Source organism: Triticum dicoccoides, chromosome 2A (genome assembly GCF_002162155.2).
Source record: "Triticum dicoccoides isolate Atlit2015 ecotype Zavitan chromosome 2A, WEW_v2.0, whole genome shotgun sequence".
Classification (NCBI taxonomy): Eukaryota; Viridiplantae; Streptophyta; class Magnoliopsida; order Poales; family Poaceae; genus Triticum; species Triticum dicoccoides.
This window is the reverse complement of record NC_041382.1, coordinates 593,639,695-593,663,131: the sequence shown is the minus strand read 5'-3', so window position 1 is coordinate 593,663,131 and position 23,437 is coordinate 593,639,695. Positions and strand designations below refer to the sequence as shown.

Here is a 23,437-nt window from a genome sequence, read left to right as displayed (position 1 = left end):
TTCTTTTTTGAGCTGAGGTAGGGGAGAAAAACATTTGGGCCTTGGCGCGGAGGGAGATCATGTGTGGGATCGGACAAGCAAGAGAAAACGGTTGGAGGAAGAACAAAAAGCCCATCCTTCGATTCCGATCCAACGGCTCAAAGCTGTTATTATTTTCTTTTTGAAGAAAATCAGTTGCCTCACGCAACGGTTGATTATTTCCTTTTGATGAGGTGAGTTGGCCCACAACATCAACACTAAGTGAACCCAACCCATTTTGAAAAAAAAAGACCAACCTATTTTTTATAGCAGTTTAGATGTGAAATAGCAAACCAGAAGATTTAAAGGTTTAACCACTTTGACAGGATCCGCTAGGCTATTACGACCACAGGTTCCTTTTTCATCGAAGGTAAGTTCCAATCTCCACGGTCGATTTGCATCGAAAATCTTAAACTTTGTAAAGGAGGCCTACCGAAGAAGTCATCCATAATCAATTCCATGGTGAATTCGAAATTTCAAGGCGAATCCTCGTCAACCGATGGCTGAGCGATGCGTGGATTATGCTGGTATACATACTTCTTCGCCCAATAATGGTAGTTCAAGAAACCAAGCAACCCGACAACAGCCACAACCCAGTAGAACAGGTCAAGACGCTGTTGTTCAAGCTTTTCCCCTCGAGCCAGCCTCCCTGCTGCCCGTGCCTCGTGGCCCTGTTCACGATTTTCACCAGGAATGTGGCCATCAACGACGCGAGCCCGAGCTCGCACCAGAACAACGCCGTGGCGATCGACTTCATGCCCCGTGGCGCCTCGCTGTTGAAGAACTCCAGGAGCCCGGTGAACGACGTCACGTCTGCCACCCCAAGCAAGAAGAACTGAGGCGCGAGCCAGAACAGGGACATCTGCACTACAGCTTCCTTCCTTTTTCTCTCCACAACCGCTGCGATGACCGCGGCGAGTATCATGGCGGCGAAGCCTATGGCGATGCGCTGCAGATGAGTGATGCCGCCCACGTAGCCCGTGCGCTTTCGCAGGAAAGACACGATGAACTGGTCGTAGACGGTCAGCATTATCAGCTGGAATGTGATGGGGATGATGAAGAGCGTCGCGGGGGAGACGTGGATCTTGCCCAGACTTGTGTTGGTCATGCCACCCTGCTGCACGGTGAACGTGAAGACGATCACGTTGGATACGTACGCGATCGTGGAGCTGAAGAAGAGACGGAGCACACGGAGCACGATCTTCGTCTCCTCCACCTTCGTCGCACTGCAAACTGACCAATCCCCGTTTTGCCGTGGTGGATGCAAGCTTTGTCGAGGAACCTGTCCAGATGAATGAAAGAGTTTGTAATAGGGAATAGAACTAAACATCTCAACTCCCTCCGTCCGGTGAAAAGTGTACGTATAGAAATTTTAGAACAAATTATAGAGTGGAGTAAAAAATGCATTAGAAAGATGTAAGCCACCATCTCTCTCCTTTTTAATTACCCAGCCCCCAATGAGCGAAGTGCATGTAGAAATCAAGGAGACCATGCGTAGAATGTTATTAGTCTTTACCGTGTGATAAGAAAGAAACATTTTTTTCTACTTTAAAATGCATTGGAAAGATAGATGTACATTTTTTTATGGACAAATTTTAAAGCCAAATGTACACTCTTCACCGGACGGAGGGAGTAGTATGTAATACTCCCTTCGTCCTAAAATAAGTGACTCAATTAGTACAAAGTCGAGTAATTTATTTTGGGACGGAGGGAGTAATACTCTAGGACGTGTAGCCTGCTAAGAAAATGGTATTATTTCACCAAATCTTACTTCAGACTTTTTCTTTGAGGTGGTACTTGGACAAACCCTGTCCCGGTCCCAGTACGGCTATCCTCTGCTTCTTCCAGCTTCTCAGGAAGTTCAAGCTTCCTGTTCCTTGATGCAACCACAAGAACCTAGGGAGGCAAAATTGTAGTTAAATTCTGGTGAGAACTGACATAGCATCTTTATGTTCTAATTCAGGAAGTACGTAGCACAAAACCTGCACTATCCGAGTCAGAGGGCTTCCTTCCGGCACTTGGTTCCGGTAGAAAGGCAGACCGGCAGCAACAACGAGCAACCCAAACAGAACCAAGATGGCGCACGCCCCAAGCCCGACGTCCCACCCCTTGTAGTTCTGGAGCCACACTATGAGGATCAGCCCGATGAAGCCTCCAAGGGAGATCCCGAAGGTGTACCAGTTGAAGAAGCTGGACTGCTGGCGGGACTCTGAAGGATCTTTACGGTCAAACTGGTCTGCTCCGAGGGACGGGACGCACGTACGTATACAGCCATCGCCAAATGCACTGATATACAGGGCTGCGTACAGCAAGGTGGCGTTCCAGCCATGGACCTCTTTGCAGCTGCTTAGGTCTGCTTCCATGTTGCAAGGCGCAGGATGGAGCGAGGGTAAGTATGCCTGTAGGGTGAGCAACCCATAGCCCTGCGCACATACGTAAATGTTTAATTATACTGTAATAAACTAATGGCTAATATCATATACTTATGATGCAATGCGAGACTTTTTACAGCAGACGTGTTCAACTCCAATGTAAGTGGATTTTATGGTCAAAGGATATGCCAGAGTAGGTACCTATCAGTGTCAGATATTGAACTGTATTAAATCAAAGTTAGAAGCATATTGTTGTCAGAGTCAAAACTTAGACATGGAAAGTCTTAATAGCATATCGCTATTAAGACATGACAAGTTAAGTTGAAGTTAGCAGTATATGGCTGTTCAAGGTTTTTGATTTCCTTTTTTCGCGATTAAATATCACTGTTCTAGATAGGTACTTCAAGAAGTCCATCCTCAACAAACTATACTTTTTAAAATCATTCAAATCCAAAATCGTCTTATATGTACGTATCACAGTTGAATTTTAGCTTTGGAGAAGTACTTCAGACAGAGACACATACTTTCAACCTTTCAGACAGAGAATCAAAAAATTTCTTTTTCTTTTTGCAGTGACCTGTGATATTAGGTTTTCTTATTCAGTTCTTTATTTCATTGAGCCGTTCCTCTTCCTCTATTGTTGGCAGGTTCTCATTTTAGTAGATGACATGCGAATATGTAAATAAAGAAAGAATATTTTCCTTGCATAATAATAGGAATCCAATAGACAGTTGACAGGCAAGCAGGCATATTACCAGAAACATCAATGGGCCAAAGATGAGTATAGTTCTGGAGCGCATGATGTAAGAGTCTGAGAGGAAAGCTCCTACTAATGCAAACCCGCATGTAGCACCAACAAGATTGGTGACAGTAGTTGCAGAGCCAGAGACGCCCATATGCATTGTTCCATGGAGATAGGTAACCAGATTCAGCAGGTTTGGGACAATAACCATGTTCATTACCACGTTCGCAACTGCAAGGAGAAACAAGGAGCAAAATTGCTTAAAACTTTCGAACTTGGAGCAGAGGCTTGAAAGTTAAGGGAAACTGGGTTATCTGCAAAATGAGAACTTACCATACATGAACCATGCTGCTCTGACTCCTCCATGCACCTCTCTGTCGATGGGGTTTCCCCTCCAGTCCACAGAGCCCCCAATCGTCATGGTGCTTCTTCTTCTTGATTTGCTGACTTATTCCAGTTGCAACCCGAACATTCAGGGGTATAAATAAGCAGGTGGATATTCGTGTTCAACGGAGTGATGACAGCAACTTGATCAATCAAAGACTTTTGCCAATTTTACGCCATTGTTTATTATTGCAAGTACCAGTAGTTATGACCACAATTGTTAATACTTCTAGCTGACTGAATTTCAGGCATTTCGACAGGCCTTCTAATATTAAGAAAATAATGAAACAGGGATAAGTACAATGAACGAGTATAGAAGTCAACAAATATAGCAGGTACTGCCATCAGCGTGGATCATTTTGACAGTGAAAATTTGTCAGTTAGCTCTTAATTCATTAATCGTGTAGAGCAACAGTCTTTTGATAAGATACTTCCTCAGAATTAGTGCATCTTAAGTTTAAGAACAGAAAACTCGGAAGTGCAACAAAAACAAGGCATCAACCAGTGCTCAAGAGATATTGGTTCATAAGCTGAAAACAATAAGCTGTAATTGTCAATCATGAACTAACAGAGTTAACAGATTAGCTTTTTAGAACGAAGATGCAAGGAGCATCCGACTTTAAATTAATAAAACCCACAAACCAGACAAACTAACAAGGGTCTTAACGAATAAATGAGAGAAACAAGTTTTAATGGTGGGGTACATGGCCAGCAAGCCCAAATAAAGAGCACGCATGCTCGAAAGAACATCCAAAAGTGAGACCGCTGCCTTAGCCAACATCCTGGGGGGATCTGCAATGTTATGAATGTGGCGAAGCTTGTCCACCACTTGCGGCATGACTTTAGCATCCCGACACTTCCCCAATGGAGTCCACTGCTGTAAGAAGAGAATGCATTTGAAAATACAGTCAGCCGGGTGGTTACGGAAGTGCCATAAGGCCAACAACAGTGCCCCAACACAATGCCATAGGACACGCTTGTCTGATCCGCTCTGAGAAGAGAGGATACAAAGCAAATCAGCTCCCGAAGCAGGATTCCACGTGGTGCGAGTGGCTCCCCTAACCACACTCCACACAAAACAAGCTAAAGGGAGGTGAAATAAGACATGATTGGAATCTTCGGGAGTCGCACATACCGTGCAGTCCCCATTAGAGGGTTCGTTTAGAGGTTTCAGTAGAGGTCGGAAGACGGTTTTGAAACATTTCCAATAAGAAGATCTTAACTTTAAGTGGCAAGCTAGCCTTCCATAACCCTCTAGCTATGTCAAGCGTCAGGCCTTGCTTAAGTTTAGCATAAAGCAACTTAACAGAGAATTGGCGCGAGGCGGTGAGGTGCCACGACACCGTGTCTGCATCGAGATTTTTCACAGCATGACCTAATTCATCTAGTACTTCCAATAAGTAGGATATAATTTTCTCATTTTGATAGGGGCATCTACTTGTGCATTGGCGGAAACGTCTTACCTCGACCTGAGGCGACGTGCTTTGTGTTTATAGGCAGGGACGCACATCCCTGAAGCGCATACATCGTTTGGAGATATTACAGGGAGGTTTACAACTTGGAGAGCAAGAGATAGAATTGGTTACAAGAGATAAGGAGAGATAGAATTACATATAACTTAAACTAGCTATCTTCCTAGATCCTGCGTCTCTTGGACTCTGTCATACGTGACATGATGCATTGCAACATATTGTGTTTAACACCCTCCCTTAATCACAACTTCATCAAGTTGAGATTATGTTTAAAGTCTTCAAAACTTCTAGTAGGTAGAGCCTTGGTGAATTCATCTGCAATCTGATCCTTGGAATGCACAAAGTGAATATCAAGTTGTTTCTGAGCCACTCGTTCTCTGACAAAGTGAAAGTCAATTTCAATGTGTTTCATTCTGGCATGAAAAACAGAATTAGTAGACAAATAAGTTGCACCCAAATTGTCACACCACAAGCATGTAGTTTGTTTGCTTTTTACACCAAGCTCTTTCAATAAAGACTGCACCCATATGATCTCAGCTGTAACATTTTCCAATGCTTTGTATTCTGCCTCAATACTAGACCTGGAGATAGTAGCCTGTTTCCTTGCACTCCATGAAATCAAGTTAGGACCAAAGAACACTACAAATCCCCCAGTAGAACGTCTGTCATCCAAACAGCCTGCCTAGTCAGAGTCTGAGAAAGCACTAAGAAGTGCGGATGATGACTTGCTGAAGTTGAGACCAATATTAAGGGTGTTCTTGACATATCTAACTATTCGCTTAGCAGCAGTCAAATGAACATAGTGGGTGCATGAAGGAATTGACAGACTTTGTTAACAACAAATGATATATCAGGTCTTGTAAGAGTAAGATATTGAAGTGCACCTACCTACTTCTGTATTTAGTACTGTCATCCTGACTCAAGGCTTGCCCTTCTGTGAGAGATAAATTTTCTGAACTGGATAATGGAGTAGGTGAAGGTTTATAGCCTTGCAAGCCAGCCTTGCTTACCAGATCAGTTGCATACTTTTCTTGAGACAAGTGAAGTCCATCATCATGTTTCTTCACTTCTATCCCTAAGAAATAGTGCAAATCTTCAAGATCCTTAAGAGCAAACTCTGCACTGAGATCCTTCAGTAATCCTGTTATGGCTTCATCAGGTGAGCTTGTAACAATAATATCATCAACATAGATGAGAACGAAGATGTGAGTATTGCACTTGTTATAAATAAACAATGAAGTGTCAGACTTAGAAGGAACAAAGCCAAGAGTTTGCATCTTTTGACTGAGACGTGAATACCACGCCCTTGGAGCCTGCTTTAACCCATATAACACTTTGTCAAGTCTGCACACATGCAATGGTGCATGTTTGCTTTCAAACCCAGGAGGTTGTTTCATGTACACTTCCTCTTCCAGAACACCACGGAGGAACGCGTTCTGTACGTCTAGCTGTCTGAGACTCCAGCCCCTGGACACAGCAATGGAGAAAACAAGATGAATGGTTGCAACTTTTACCACTGGACTAAATGTGTCCTCATAGTCAATACCATACCGTTGCTTGAAGCCTTTTGCCACAAGTCTTGCCTTGTAGCGATCAATAGTGCCATCAGATCTTTTGATCCGAAACACCCACTTGCAATCAATGAGATTTTTACCGTGCTGTGGAGGGACCAAATGCCATGTTTTGTTTCTTTTCAATGCCATGTACTCTTCATGCATGGCCTTCTTCCAGTTTTCATCAGCTAGGGCTTCATCAAGTGTGTAGGGTTCACCCGGTTCACCTGTAGAGCACACCATGCCATATTTTGTAATATGCTTATAATTAAGTGGTTGGATTACCCCCTGTTGCAGCCGTGTACGTCTTGGTGGTGAAGTAGTTGGCACGGGTGGCGCAGATGATCCCATGCAACCTGTAGGAGGTGCGGTAGGAATCAATCCCGAGGTAGATCCTGGCAAAGCAGCAGTAGGTGCAGCAACAGATTCCTCCATCGGATCTTTTGTGGCGGTAGACGAAGATGTGCAACGGCGCGGCTCCGCAGAAGATCCCAGCGGACAAGGCTCATCATGGCGCCGTGATGGAGAGCCAGCGTCTGCGGCGCCAGAGGCGGGTCCCGCACCGGTCGGCCGGCGCATGTCGCGCCGTTTGTAGCACACGGGTTGGACCGGGAACTGGGCCCTTGAAGAACCAATAGGAGGCGGATAAGTGGTGACGCGTGATTCGCTTGGGTTGGTGGAGACGCCGCCACGAATCGCTGGTTGCCGCGTAGCAGACGCGGGCTCGCTCGCACCGCGCGCAGCTAACGGCACAGATTCCTGAGGAGATTTTGCCCCCCCTGTCAGCAGCGACGGATCCCGAGGGCGATCCGCTGGGAAGGTCTGCCTCTGCCACAGGAACTGATCCCGAGGCGGATTTGTTCCCTGGTTCGGGACACATGAAATATGGCCCATGCACTTCATTTTCTTCACCATTTTCTGGTCTGTTTTCTTCTGCAACGTCACACAACTCATGCACAGTGGTTTGAGGGTTAGTCAATATATGATCATCATGGTCTCGTTCCCCTTCATCAAGGCCGGTAAGAGAAGATGGTAGAAGGAGGATTTCTTTACGAAGTAGAGCACCGGCGCTGGGTGAAGATCAGCGAAGGGAATTTGTTCTCATCGAACACAACATCGCGGGAGATATAAACACGCCCAGTAGAAACATCTAGGCACTTAACCCCCTTGTGTTGGGCACTATAGCCAAGGAAAACGCACTATTTAGAGCAGAACATGAGTTTGCGAGAGTTGTATGGACGAATATTAGGCCAACATGCATAACCAAAGACACGTAGAGATGTGTAGTTAGGCTTGACATGAAGAAGCCATTTTATGGGGGTTTCATTGTTTATGACACGGCTGGGGAGAATATTGATGATATGGACAGCAGTGAGAAACGCTTCATCCCAAAACTTGAGAGGCATGGAAGCACCTGCTAAAAGTGCTAGACCAACTTCAACTATATGCCTATGCTGGCGTTCAGCAGAACCGTTTTGTTGGTGAGCATGAGGGCATGACACATGGTGTGAAATGCCAAGCATTTGGAAGAAAGAATTTAATTTCTCGTATTCCCCTCCCCAGTTGGATTGGACAGCAATGATCTTGCTATCAAACTTGCGTTCAACAAGTGCTTGAAAGTTTTTGAACACTTGGAAAACATCAGATCTTTTCTTAAGAAGATAGATCCAAGAAAATTTGCTATAGTCATCAATAAAACTGACATAGTATGTGTGTCTACCAACAGAACTAGGAGCAGGGCCCCAAACATCGGAAAAAATTAATTGCAATGGTTGAGTAGAGACACTTGTAGAAATAGCTTAAGGTAATTGATGACATTTTGCTCTTTGGCAAGAATCACAAATAGTTTCAATATTTCGCTCACCAACAAACGGGAGCTGATTTTTCCTCAGCAAACGTTCGACAAGAGGAAAAGAAGCATGCCCTAAACGATCATGCCAACGTGTTGAAGAAAGTTTGACAACACCATAGGCTTGTTTATTGAATCTCCTAAGCTCCGGAATCAATGGTTAAAGCCCTCGTACGCATCTACCTTGATATAGTACCTTCTTCGTGGCCTGATCCTTTATCAAAAATAAGAAGGGATGGAATGCAATAAAGACATGATTGTCAATGGTAATGCGATGAACAGATAGAAGATTTTTTTGGCACTAGGGACATGAATTTTTTTGCGAAGATGAATTTTACGAGAAGGGGTACGTATAACCGAGTGACCAATGTGACGTATGCTCATACCTGCACCACTGGTGGTGTAAATCTAGTCCTTCCCGTGATACTTCTCACGGAGAGTCACTTTCTCTAGCTCCCCCGTGAGGTGATTGGTCGCGCCACTATCAAGGTACCAGTTGGTGTCGACACCATAGGATCCTTCAGCGGCAGCATCAACCTTGTCATCATCGTCAGAGGAGGCATTGTCTTCGTCAAAACGATACCAACAGTCTTTGGCGTTGTGGCCTGGTTTCCCACAAATTTGGCAGCGAACGACGTCAGGACGTGAATGGCCCGAGCCGCCATGGTGACCCTTGTTGTTGGTGGAGGTGGGGCGACCGTCGTGAGAGCCGGTGTTGTTGGTGTTGCCGCTGCTGTGCTTGCCCTTGGCGCCAGGAGGATTGCGAAGACGGGAGGAGTACCCACCGCGCCCGCGGGTTGCTGCGTTCACCGAAGACTTGAGCCCGCCGCCAGCACTGTGGTACTGGGCAACGCGCTGGCCGAAGTTGCTCAACATAGCATAGAGATCATCAAGGGACACCAGCGTGATGCGGGCATCCAGGGTAGAGACGAGCGGCTAGTAGTCCATGTCTAGCCCGTGAAGCAGATATGAGATCAGTTCATCATCTTGGATGGGCTTGCCGGCGGCGGCGAGCTCATCAGCAAGGCCACACATGGCGGCGAAGTAGGCGGCCATCGATTGGTTCCCTTTCTGCGCATTGATCAAGGCAGTGCGGATGTTGTTGACGCGGCTCAAGGACTGCGACGAGAACATACCAGAGAGTGCTGTCCACAGAGCATGTGCGGTCGTGACCGCAGTGACCACGACGAGCAGCTCTTTTGTGAGGTTGTTGAGCAGGTAGCCCAGAACCTGCTAGTCCTCCCTTACCCAGATGGCATGGAGAGGGTTGGGCTCGGACGACTCCTTCCCGCCCTTGTCCTTGGTGACAAGAAGGCGGGACGGCTCCGGCAGGGTGCCGTCGACGTAGCCATAGAGGCCGGCTCCCCTCAACTGCGACGTGATTTGGGTGTGCCACAGGACGTAGTTCGTTCGAAAGAGCTTCTCCGTGACCTGACCGCTTAGGTTGGATTGGGTGGCACTGGAGGAAGACATGGCTGGCACTAGTGGAGATCGAAAGCTAGGGTTTTGGAAGAGGAGGCTCTGATTACCATGTGCGTTGGCGGAAACATCTTACCTCGACCTGAGGTGATGTGCTTCATGTTTATAGGCAGGGGCGCACATCCCTGAAGCGCATACATCGTTTGGAGATATTACAGGGAGGTTTACAACTTGGAGAGCAAGAGATAGAATTGGTTACAAGAGATAAGGAGAGATAGAATTACATATAACTTAAGCTAGCTATCTTCCTAGATCCCGCGCCTCTTGGACTCTGTCATACATGACATGATGCATCGCAACATATTGTGTTTAACACTACTAATGTTCTTATTATAGCCCTCTTGATGATGATTAAATCTATTTAGTGCTTCGTAAAATTCACCTTCCTATTGGTAAAGAGTAAAAGGTCTACACTTTTAGTCTTAAGTTGTTCCATAGGCTTACCGTTTTCTTTTATTATGTTTCTGAATTCTTCCATATCTTCGATGTGGTAAAAATTTCTATCAGTGAATTCAGTAGGTTCTTCCTTGTTCCATTGTTCTCTAGTATTCACTATTGTTTGAATGAGGCGTTCTCCCTCTTCTATTGTCGAGGACTTGTATATTCCACCTGAACTATTATCAAGAATGGATTTAGACTCGTCATTTAGTCCATTATAAAATATGTGTAGTATAGCATGTTCAACAAAGCCATGGTTTGGAAAAAGATCTATCAATTTATAGAATTTTCCCCAAGCTTTAGTTAATGCACAAAGCTAAAATACTGTCTCAGAGTTCAATCATTTTGGAATAAGGATTTTTTTTGCATTAATCTATCAATGCAATTCTTCCAACTGGTTATGGCATTACGTGAAAGTCTGTCAAACCATTCTTTAGCTTTATCTTTTAAAGACCACACGAAAGGTTTCACAAAGGACAAATTCTCTGGATACATATTTTAGTTTAGATGTACCACAAATGACATCATAAGTCATTACATGTGCGTAAGGGTCTCATCAATGTATCCTATAAAAGCTTTATCATGCACTTCACATATGATATTAGTATGTATAGCAAACTCTTTAGCATAAATTTTAGGTAAACTTATAGAAGATTTAATAACAATAACCGATGGGGCACCACATTCTCTCGAAGTAGTTTTCTCCTTTGGACTTATCATCATTTCTACAAATAAGGAGTTAATATCAGACATTACCAGACATTCTAAACATATCTATTACTTCCTGACGTATCTTAGTCAGGAATATTGTGATGCAGTCTAGAAGATATTGTCCCCATGAATGCGTATAACCCCTATCTACAAAGAAAGCATCTACCGTAATAATACCTACAAATGTGAGAGCCTAGCTTAATTGAAATGATAGACTACTCATATCAACAAGGAATTCCTTCTTTTCCGGGAGCTCATTCGCAAAGAACTCCAAAGTTAAGCGTGCTTGGCTTGGAGCGATTTGAGGATGGGTGAACGACTAGGAAGTTGGTTCCGAGTGCGCAGGAAATACTAGTGTTGGTCTGTAGGATCAGTGTAGATCCCGCCAGGCATAACATCTAGGAACCGATGGATGTGGCCGGGGCATCACAATTGGTATCAGTGTCGACCCTCATGGTTACAGGGACATGTGTGGATCATGTGCGCGGACATGTGGCGCATGGCGGATGTGGCCCATTGTGGCACACAGTATGACACATGTTTCAGATTAGACGCACATACGTGTGCCAAGAGGGAACGTTCCCGTGCGCCGACGAGGACGTCGGTTCCTTTGAGTGGGGGTGTATGTGAGAGCCTAATCTAATAGGAATGATAGACTACTCATATCAATAAGAAATTCTTTCTTTTCTAGGTGCTCATTTGCAAAGAACTTCAAAGTTAAGCGATCTGAGGATGAGTAAACGACTAAGAAGTTGGTCTCTAATGCACACGAGTGAGTACAAAGTGCAAGGAAAAGACTAGAGTTGGTCTGTGGGACCATTCTAAATCCCGTCAGGCATAATGACCAGGAACTGGTGGATGTGGGTACCAATGGGAGGGCTCATGCTAGAAGCCGTCTAGCCCTTTGGATTTTGTGGATTGTTTTTGCTGTTTTGGTATGACATGTGGTACAAGGTCGTACGCTCGTACTTGACATTGTCTTCTCCTCTGTGACCTCCAAATGACTCCTTTTTTATTTGTTCTTCCTGTAATCCATGTATATTATCTTCTTAGGTATGATTCTTTAACAAACATGATCTTCTCGATCCTTTTAAAGAAAATGTGAAAGAAAGACTAGAGTTGGTCTGTAGGGCCATTCTAGATCCCGCTATGCGTAATGGCCAGGAACTGGTGGATGTGTTCAGGGCGTTATAAACCGCGGGTGCCCACTGATGAAGCTATTTACCTAGGGTAGGGTCATAGGCCTGACCTAGACACCCTCCCCTAGGACATCATCCTAAAACTAGAAGCATTCGAGGGATAGCATCATCCACTCGACTACGAAGCATTCCAGTCGGAAGACTCAACGTCACTCGACCACTACAACTATCACGCGACGGACAGAAGATCTAAAGTCACTCTGCACGACAACGATCAGACGTTTACTTCATAGACTTAATAGGCATTTATGTCACTTTATTGCTAGCGTTACCAGTAACGCCCCCCTCTTGATGTACCTTAAACCCTTTGTAATGTGGGCTGGCTGGGGTCTGGGCGCACTCTATATAAGCCACCCTGTCGGTGTCAAAACTGGCGCATCTTGGGTAGGGGGTCCCGAACTATGCGTCTAGGCCGGATGGTAACAGCAGACAAGGGACATGAAGTTTTACCCAGGTTCGGGCCCTCTTGATGGAGGTAAAATCCTACGTCCTACTTGATTGATATTGATGATATGGGTGTTACAAGAGTAGATCTACCACGAGATCAGAGAGGCTAAACCCTAGAAGCTAGCCTATGGTATGATTGTATGTTGTGATTGTTGTCCTATGGACTAAAACCCTTCGGTTTATATAGACACCGGAGAGGGTTAGGGTTACACAAGGTCGGTTACAAAGGAGGGGATATCCATATATGTATTGCCTAGCTTGCCTTCCACGCCAAGTAGAGTCCCATCCGGACACGAGACGAAGTCTTCAATCTTGTATCTTCATAGTGTAACAGTCCGGCCAATGGGGATAGTCCGACTGTCCGGAGACCCCCTAATCCAGGACTCCCTCAGTAGCCCCTGAACCAGGCTTCAATGACAATGAGTCCAGCGCGCAGTTGTCTTCGACATTGCAAGGCTGGTTCCTTCTCCGAATACATCACACAAGAATTTGAATACGAGGATAGTGTCCGACCCTACAAAATAAGTTCCACATTTCACTGCAGAGAGAATAATGTCTTCGCAGATCTAATCCGCTAGCTTGTTTTGGTAACATGACGTCATGTCATGGCCCGGTGATTATTCGAACCATTTCATTTAACCAGCCCCGCACATAACGCGAGGCAGTTTTTCGACGTGTCTTGTCAAAGCAGAGATCGTGTCCCATTATTACGGGATTCTCATCAATATGGGCGTGGGTAACCCAACCGCGCCATCAATTGCGGCGCTTGGGGGATAAGCGAGTTTTACTAGGCAAGTGGGGACGTTTAATTTTGTCCGCCCATATAAAGGGATAAGGATTCACCTTTCTATCCATGCCTTCTTCCTTCTCTGCTCATACGCTCCCGCATACTCGAGCTCTAGCGCCCAAGCTCTCACTTCCACCTCAACCTTCTCCAGCCATGTTCGGAGCGGGAGGCAAGTGGATGGTCTCCTCCGTCATGGAGGGAGACGTCAAGAAACTGAGGAGAGCTGGATACCTGCATGACGACATCGCGCATCGGCTCCCAGATGAGGGACAGCTCATCCCCACCCCTGAGCCCCATGAGAGGGTGGTATTCCTCACCCATTTCCTCCGCGGACTAGGATTCCCTCTCCATCCCTTTGTCCGGGGCTCATGTTTTATTATGGCCTGGATTTCCATGATCTGGCCCCAAACTTCATCCTCAACATCTCGGCGTTTATCGTCGTGTGCGAGGCCTTCCTCCGCATCAAGCCCCACTTCGGCTTATGGCTGAAGACCTTCAATGTCAAGCCGAAGGTAGTGAGCGGCAGCCAGGCGGAGTGCGGAGGCGCCATGGTGGGAAAGATGCCCAACATCACATGGCTCGAGGGCACCTTCGTGGACACCATAAAGGGGTGGCAATCGGGGTGGTTCTATATCACCGAGCCGCGCGACCCCGCATGGGTAGCGGCCCCCGAGTTTCGATCTGGCATCCCCATGCGGCTCACCTCCTAGAAAGAGAAGGGCCTGTCCTGGGGTAATTCAAAAGAGCTGAACGGACTCCAGTCATGTATTCAGAACATGGTGGATAAGAAGCTCAAGCTTGTCAACATAGTCTAGGTTATGCTCGTTCGCCGGATACTCTCGTGCCAACAACGGGAGTTTACCTTGTGGGAGTTTAATCTGGCGCAACACCGAACTCTGAACAGGCTCTTCGACGCGACTCATGAAGATGCCTGGAGGGTGCTGTTCAAGGGCGCCACGGTCCCTACCCCCATTACTGAGGATCGCGGATTCAGAGCGAAGCGCCACGCCAGTGCGGTAAGTTGTTTTACCTTTTACAGGATATTTGTTATATATATATATAGATTGGCTCTATGCGGGATCTAAACTCCCGTAATCTTGACAGGACTGGCAGAAGATGGCCAGAAAGATTGACTGTCCGGCTCCCTTGCCCGAAGGCCCCGCAGACGCTCTTCTGACGAAGATGCTAACTCTGGCCCCTTATAAGGTGCCGGAGAAGACCAAGAAGGCCAAGGGAGCTCGAAAGAGTTCCCGACGCCAGGCGTCGTCGGACTCACCATCAGATGACTCTACGGCGCAATCTTCCCCCGAAGACGAGGAAGAGGAAGAAGAGGCTCCCCCACCGACTGGGGGAGACAAGAAACGAACGGCCGCCCCAACTAGGGAGGCCGAAGGGTCCAAGAAGGGAAGGACGCTCCTTCCGGACAGCTCCACCGCCGCCGTCGAAAGTGAAGACGAGTGGTTGCCCAGGGGCAAGCCCCAGGGGAGATCGTAAGTGTTCGAATACCGAAGTAACCCATAGGATTCCTTTGTCGCATTGCTTTCCTTAACGCCGAACTCAATTGTACAGGCCGCCCCAAGCCAATATCGAGGTATCCTCGGACGGCTCCCTGGGCTCGTCAGACATTGATAGCGACCGTGTCCCGACTGCCACCTCCCCTCATCCGGCCGACGACACCGAGGTGCTGTCTCAAGAGGCACCAGATCGAGGAGGGACAGTCCCGGAGGCGCCTCAAGGCGACCTTCCGGACTCCGGGAGCCGAGGAGACGGGGTCCCCAAAAGCTCCGAGTTCGGCCCTCAGCCGAACACCGTGCTGGACCCTCCAACGGATCCGAGCTCGGGCAGGCGGTCCCCTTCTAAGGAGGGTGAGACGCCTATGCCGGTGACCTCTGTCCACCTAGAGGCGCCGGACACTATGTTGGAAGCGCTTCGCAGTGCTTCCATTGAGGAGGAGCACCGCACTATCATGAGTGCGGTGATCCAGAAGGTACAGTCCGCCAAGAGCGGATTGACTGAAGCCTGTACTAGCCTTCTAACAGGCTTCGAGGTAAGTGTTTTTAAAATGTAGTAGAAATATTACCGCATAGACAGTAGCCCCTGATGCTTTGTTCGGTGTTCACATAGAAAAGCCAAACAGAGGATCAAATAATATTACAGGATTCTAATATAAGTATGTCAATATGCATATGCAGGCTTCGCTGCTGGCGTCCGCCGCACTGACTGCGGAGGTCGCCGTACTGAAGGAAGCCCTTGAGGGGTCCCAGAAAGAGCTCGGCCTTGCTAAGAGGCAGCTCGAGGAGAACAAGGGTAAGTAATACCCCGTCTGTAGATGAGAAGAATGACGCGATTGCTAAATGACAGGATTATTGTATGTTTGCCAGGGGCCACAACCGAGGTGGCGACCCTGAAGCAAGCGCTGTCCCAGGCCGAAGAGAAGGCGGCCCAGGAGCGCACCGAGCGAGAGAGGCACGAGGCTCGGGTGGGCGAGGTGCAGCAAGAGCTCATGCTCTCATGACGAAGTACGAGGCATTGGAGCTTGATTGAAGACGCGAGAGTCTGAGCTTGCCGCGGCCCGTGAGAGCGTGAAGAGTGCCAAGGGCAAGGCCCAGAAGGCCCTTTAGGAGATCGACGTGATGAAGAAGATAGCGGCGGGTAAGGCTTTCTATATGCAAAGCAAGCATGTAAAAGTAATTTACCGATTACTTACCCGAATCCGGAGCTCTTCAGGAGCATTCGCAGATTTGCCCCGTAGTGTGTCTGATGCCACACAATTCTACTGGGCCGGGGACGGGAGCTTGACGGAGAAGCTGTTCTGGTCTCAGTATGCTGAGGCCGAACATCCGGTGCCATTGAGCGACCAGCTGAAGCAGATGGCCGAGCTACATAAGGCGGCCGATCAGGCCATGAAGGGGTTCATAGTCCGGTTGTGGCCTAGCGATGCCCTTCCGAACAGCTTCTTCGGCCTGGTGAGGTGGCTTGTGGATGCCTGCCCACGGCTGGAGGTCGTTAAGCGATCCGTCTGTATTGAAGGTGCACGCCGGGCCTTCGCCTGTGTGAAAACATAGTGGGTCAAGTTGGACGCCGTGAAGCTTATCAAGGAGGGGCCGCCGGAGGGCAAGGAGCACCGCCACCCTGAGATGTACTACGAGGGTGTTCTGCCGGGCGCCCGTCTTATCGTGGATGAGTGTTCACAAAATGTAATATTTGAATGAGACTTTCTCGTTTTGTATCCTGTGTGATGAAAACTTGTTTCATATGCGCTATGCAACGCTTGTGTGAATTTAAAATATTACCTTCTGTTTGGCTGTTTATCCAATCTGAGAGATGGCTAGTCCTCGGCTTCTGCCCCCATACCACGAGTGCCGGGGTGTTCGGGATAAACCTGAGCACTCTTGTTCCCATGATTGGGTCCTTTGAGGGAGGTGCTCAGCACAACGAACAAGGCAACTAGACTAATAATGCTTTATCACTCTCACTTAGCAAATTTAAATTTCGGCGAAGCCCCTGGTATTCGGAAGACCTAATTTGGGGCGCGATACACGCCTATAAGCCGGATGGAGCCGGCCCCTCGCCCTAAGCGGCATAAGTCTTTAGGGACTCGAAAAACCTTGCCGAACAGCAACCAGTCTCTCGCCTTATCATGACAGTCAGTTTTAGCTTTCTCTACTGAGGTGCTCGACCCGGCAAAACCGGGGCACAATCGCAGTAGTTCTCCTAGAGCTACCTTAGCCAATAGAGTGGAACGTAAGGTACCAAAACATAGGAGCCGGGCAAACCCAACATTTGACCAAAGACATGATTCGGAGCTGATGCATATAATGCTATAAGTTCGGGATGCCGCACTTGTGGAAGTGTTCGGACTTTTCACACCATATTGTGGGTACGTAAGCCCCTGGTGCATTGGCCGTACCAAAGTGTACGGTTGCTAGGCGTTATTAATGAACACATAGATATGTATATATATAACGAAAATGCGATAATAGTCATAATGTCATGTATTGTATATTGAAAAAATTGCATTAAAGCAGAGTGATACAGATAGTGTAATAAGCAAAAGAGTAGGACTATGTCCCTTCCAAGGGCAAGCTGAGGAATTATATCCACCTTGGAATTCCGTAGTTGTCGACCTCCTTGGTTGCTGTATCATGTGTTCGGCAATAGAGCTGCCGGGCAGTGTTTCCAGAGATTGAAGTCCTGAAAGAAAAAGAAAAATAACCAAACGGGAAGCCCCTGGTGCGGTTTAGGCCGCGTTTTGGGGCGTGCCGTAGTTGTGCCTCCCCCTCCCCATCTGTGCCCATGGTATTTTTAATGCGTAATTATGTATGCGCGGCACGAACAACGCCATTGGGCTGGGATTGGGGTGGCCGCCATATTGCTATGCAAGCTCAGATCGTGCCAGGCAGTCTGTTTGCCGATTGCCCCGAGCGTGCTTGAAGGTGTCCGGGCTTTGAAACACCGAACTGGTAGATTGCCTTGAGAGGCTGCTTTGCGCTTCTGCTGCGAGGGCCGCGGTGTGCTCCTCTGTTCGAAGAGAGCGCTCTATGTTTCCATTGACTGTAATAACTCCGCGAGGTCCTGGCATATTGAGCTTGAGGTATGCATAATGTGGTACCGCATTGAATCTAGCAAATGCGGTTCATCCGAGCAGCGCGTGATAACCACTGCGGAACGGGACTATATCGAAGATTAACTCTTCGCTTCGGAAGTTATCCGGGGATCCGAAGACCACTTCCAGTGTAATTGAGCCTGTGTAGTGGGCCTCTACGCCTGGAATGACGCCTTTAAAGGTCGTTTTTGTGGGTTTTATCCTTGAGGGGTCTATACCCATTTTGCGCACTGTGTCCTGATAAAGCAGGTTCAGGCTACTGCCGCCGTCCATAAGGACTCGAGTGAGGTGAAATCCGTCAATGATTGGGTCTAGGACCAGTGCGGCGAATCCTCCATGACAGATACTAGTGGGGTGGTCCCTGCGATCGAAGGTGATCGGACAGGAGGACCAAGGGTTGAACTTTGGGGCGACTGGCTCCAACACATATATGTCCCTAAGCGCACGCTTCCGCTCCCTCTTGGGGATGTGGGTTGCGTATATCATGTTCACCGTCTGCACTTGTGGGGGAAACCTCTTCTGTCCTCCAGTGTGTGGCTGCCGGGGTTCTTCCTCGTCATCGCTATGCGGCCCCTTGTCCTTGTCTTCGGCAATTAACTTGCCGGCCTGCTTGAACACCCAACAATCCCTGTTGGTGTGATTGGCTGGCTTGTCTGGGCTGCCGTGTATTTGACACGAGCGATCGAGTATACGGTCCAAACTGGACGGACCCGGCGTACTTTGTTTGAATGGCTTTTTCCGCTGACCGGGTTTAGAGCCTTTGAATCCGGCACTGACTGCCGTATCCTCAGTACTTTCGCTGTTAATGGGGCGCTTATGCTTATTGCGACATGACCTGCTGTTGCTGTCCTTGGTATCTGAGATACCATGGTTCTTTGATATGTTGTTACTGCGAGCCAACCAGCTATCTTCTCCTGCACAAAAGCGGGCCATGAGCGTCGTGAGGGCTGCCATAGATTTCGGCTTTTCCTGACCAAGGTGCCGGGCTAGCCACTCGTCTTGGATGTTGTGCTTGAAAGCCGCTAAGGCCTCCGCGTCCGGATAGTCGACGATTTGGTTTTTCTTTGTAAGGAACCGGGTCCAGAATTGCCTGGCCGACTCTTCTGGCTGCTGAATTATGTGGCTCAAGTCATCGGCGTCTGGTGGTCGCACATAAGTGCCCTGAAAGTTGTCGAGGAATGCGGCTTCCAGATCTTCCCAACAGCTAATGGAGTCCGCTGGCAAGCTATTAAGCCAATGCCACGCTGGTCCTTTGAGTTTTAGTGGGAGGTACTTGATGGCATGTAAGTCATCACCGCGGGCCATGTGGATATGGAGGAGGAAGTCCTCAATCCATACCGCGGGGTCTGTAGTGCCGTCGTATGATTCAATGTTTACAGGTTTGAAACCTTCTGGGAATTGATGTTCCATTACTTCATCTGTGAAGCATAAGGGGTGTGCGGCACCTCTGTATTGGGCTATGTCGCGACGCAGCTTGGATGGGTCCTGCCTACTGTGTTCGACCTGGTCGGATTTGCTTTTACTGTATCCGGCGTGACATGTATCGTCTCGTAGAGTGGTGCGCCCTCGTGATCCGTAGATCGATCTTGAATGCTTTACTTTGTCCTCCAATATGTCTCGCAGGTCTCGCAGGTCCGGCGTATCTCCCCATGCCTTTTTATTTGAATGGCGTTGGGGTGGAGGCTGAGTTTTTGGCCGGAATGCCTCTCTATCGCGGCCGTGAGGTGGCCGATCAGCCGTTTCATACGCTTCTTCCTCCAGTCGGGAAAGTAACCTGTGCCTTGGATAGCTCTTGGAGGGACGCTCGAGTTTATATTGCTCGGTCGTGAGGACTTCACTCCATTTGTCAGCTAGCAGATCTTGATCAGCTTGAAGCTGCTGCTGCTTTTTCTTCAGGCTATTGGCCGTGGCCATAAGCCTGCGCTTGAAGCGCTCTTGTTCGACGGGATCCTCTGGTACGGCGAATTCATCGTCGCCGAGGCTTGCCTCATCTTCGGAGGGGGCATGTAATTGTCATTCTCCTCCTCTCCGCCAGCCGCTCTCTCAGGAGAGCTGGCTCCTTCATCCTCCTGCTCTAAATCTTGCTGGAGGGGATTATTGTTGTCTTCGGCGCTATCCGGAGTGTTATTATCTCCTGTGCCGGTATCACCACTTTTGCTTTGGCGGGACTTAGAGCGGCGCCGCTGACATCGGCGCTTGGGTTGCTTCTTGGAGGGGTCATCCTCCGTTCTCTCGTTGCCATTGCCTTTATTGGGTGTATCCACCATGTATATGTCATACGACGAGGTGGCTTTCCAGTGCCCTATAGGTGCTGGTTCATGTTCGTCTCCTACATCGTCGTCCATACCGTCGATGTCTTGGGAGTCAAAGTCGAGCATGTCGGTTAAATCATCGACAGTGGCTACAAAGTGGGTGGTGGGTGGGCGTCGAATTTCTTCATCGTCCGCATCCCAGTCTTGTTGGCCATAATCCGGACAGGGCTCTCCTGACAGAGAGAGAGACCTTAGTGAATATAGAATATCGTCGAAGGGCGAGTGCTGAAAGATATCCGCAGCAGTGAATTCCATGATCGGCGCCCACTCGGATTCGATTGGCAGGGGCGCGGATGGTTCGGGGTCCGGAAGAGAGTCCGGCACCTTAGAGTCATGGGTTGCGCAGGGGATTATGCTGGTGTTTTGCTCGATCGCCGTCGAGACTGCAGCCCCTGAGGCGGTGTCTAGCCACCCGTCCTCAATTGGCGCAGTTGGCTCCGAGCTAAGGGTCGGAGCTGGTGTGGGCACGACCTCTGGAGTACCGTCCGGTGCCAGAGCTAGGTCATACCCATCGAAATAGTGCGGCGCGCCCGGCTGTGGCTCGAATCCGTCGAAGATCAAGTCCCCGCGGATGTCGGCCGTGTAGTTCAAACTTCCAAATCTGACCTGATGGCCAGGGGCGTAGCTTTCAATCTGCTCCAGATGGCCAAGCGAATTAGCCCGCAGTGCAAAGCCGCCGAATACAAAGATTTGTCCGGGGAGAAATGTCTCACCCTGGACGGCATCGCTATCAATGATAGTAGGAGCCATCAAGCCTAACGGTGACGACACACAGGAACTTTCAATGAAAGCACCAATGTCGGTGTCAAAACCGGCGGATCTCGGGTAGGGGGTCCCGAACTGTGCATCTAGGCCGGATGGTAACATGAGACAAGGGACACGAAGTTTTACCCAGGTTCGGGCCCTCTTGATGGAGGTAAAACCCTACGTCCTGCTTGATTGATATTGATGATATGGGTGTTACAAGAGTAGATCTACCACGAGATCAGAGAGGCTAAACCCTGGAAGCTAGCCTATGGTATGATTGTATGTTGTGATTGTTGTCCTACAGACTAAAACCCTTCAGTTTATATAGACACCAGAGAGGGTTAGGGTTACACAAGGTCAGTTACAAAGGAGGGGATATCCATATACATATTGCCTAGCTTGCCTTCCACGCCAAGTAGAGTCCCATCCGGACACGAGACGAAGTCTTCAATCTTGTATCTTCATAGTCTAACAGTCCGGCCAATGGGGATAGTCCAGCTATCCGGAGACCCCCTAATCCAGGAGTCCCTCACACCCCCTCCATTGGCATAAGGGTTCGCACCCCCTGTAAACACACACATACATAATCTAGTCGACCGCCTCCGGGCACCGAGACGTAGGGATGTTACTTCCTCCGCAAAGGGCCTGAACTTGTATAACTCGTGTGTACAACTTCGCTATAGCTAGGATCTTGCCTCCTCATACCTACCGCCCATTCTACTGTCAGTCTTAGATCCACGACAGTTGGCGCCCACCGTGGGGCAGGTGTCTTAGCGACTTTTTGGTGGAGTTGCGATTTTTCTGATTCCCATCATCATGGTTTCCACCGGCGGACTGGTTGAGGGCCGCGAGATCCGTCTCGGCACGCTCGTTTTCATTGCCGACGACTCCGCTTGGCTTCAGGAAGCTCCACTCGACGTCAAAGCGCTCCCTGTCTGCGGGGCGACGCACTTTCGCGCGTGCGTCTGCGACGTCCTTCTCCGGCAGCCGTCGACCCAGTATCAGTCGGCTCCTATGGTGTCCTCGTCCCCCGCTGTTCGCCGGCGCAAGCGTTTTGGCCGGTCGTGGCTCCAGCGGTGGGTGACACACGCGGTGGCCCGCCAGTCGGCCACCTCACAAGTCGCGGCAATCGAGCCCGACGAAACCCTCTACGGTCTGTTTGACTGGCTCTGTCGAGACCGCATCCGAGTGTGACAACAACGATCCCGTGGCGGAAGTCTTGATGGTCAATGGATCACCCAGTCCTCCTAGCTTCCCCCATGACAACGGTGGTGATGGCGGCTACGATCCGTCGCGCGTTCACGAGGAGTACTGCCCCGAGCCCCTTTCTTCGCATCAGAGAGAAGAGCTTCGCCGCCGCAATATGGATGCACTTCACACTCCTATCGTTGGGGAAACCCCCGAGGCCCGGGCCTTGGAGGAAGCGCGCCTGTCAAACTTGGCTGAGCGCACTTGACTGGAGAACCTGCAGCATGCACTCGACGAGCACGCTCGGCAGCGGATCCCTGAATCCAGTCGACGTCATCTTTTTCCACCTCAAACTTAGGTATACCGCACTTCGATTCAAAATCTCACAGCTGCAGCCCGAATAGCAGAGTCAATTCAGCCTTCCTAGTCGAAAGCTGGCAGAGGTTTGATGCAGATCCGGGCCTTGCTCCAGGCAGGTGGAGAGCAGAACACATCAGTGTCTCAGTCGTGGAATAGGATTCATAGCAGGTCTGTGATAGCGGATACAATACAGTCGGCCCACAACCCAAGATTGCCCCCGCGGCGTGAAGGACGTGGGCACAAGCAAGATCAGTACAGAAACCACGAGCAATATGATCACTGCCTCGACCATGATAACCGTCGTCGAGTGCCCACACCTCCTCCGAGGAGTGGTTCATATGTGCCTCGGCGGCATGATGACAGACGCCCTCACAGCGGCGAGCGAAGAATACCAGTCGACCCAAGGGAGCCAGGCTTTGATGCGATATCTATTCTTGTTCAAGGTCTGGTTGACAGGAACAGAGCACACAGAGAAGGCCATGACAGAGATTATCCGACTGGCGGCAGAGTGCATGTTTCAGGTCCCGAGTGTTTCAGCAGAGCCATTAGGGCCGCAGTGATTCCTCCCAATTTTAGGTTGGCGACTAGAGTCAGCAAGTTTACGGGTGAGTCTAAGCCTGACACTTGGCTTGAGGACTACCGAGTGGCTATACAAATTGGTGGTGGCAATGATGAGTCGCCATGAAGCACATTCCTCTGATGTTGGAAGGCTCGGCCAGAGCATGGTTGAACCAGTTAGCACCTGACAGTATATTCAGTTGGGAGGAACTCAC

General features: G+C 48.9%; 2 pseudogenes; both read right to left on the bottom strand.

Moving 5' to 3' along the window:
* Positions 1–276: 276 nt before the first annotated feature.
* Positions 277–3,576, bottom strand: LOC119355585 (annotated as a pseudogene).
* A 5,671-nt stretch (positions 3,577–9,247) lies between these two features.
* Positions 9,248–9,386, bottom strand: LOC119359948 (annotated as a pseudogene).
* Between the last annotated feature and the right edge of the window lie 14,051 nt (positions 9,387–23,437).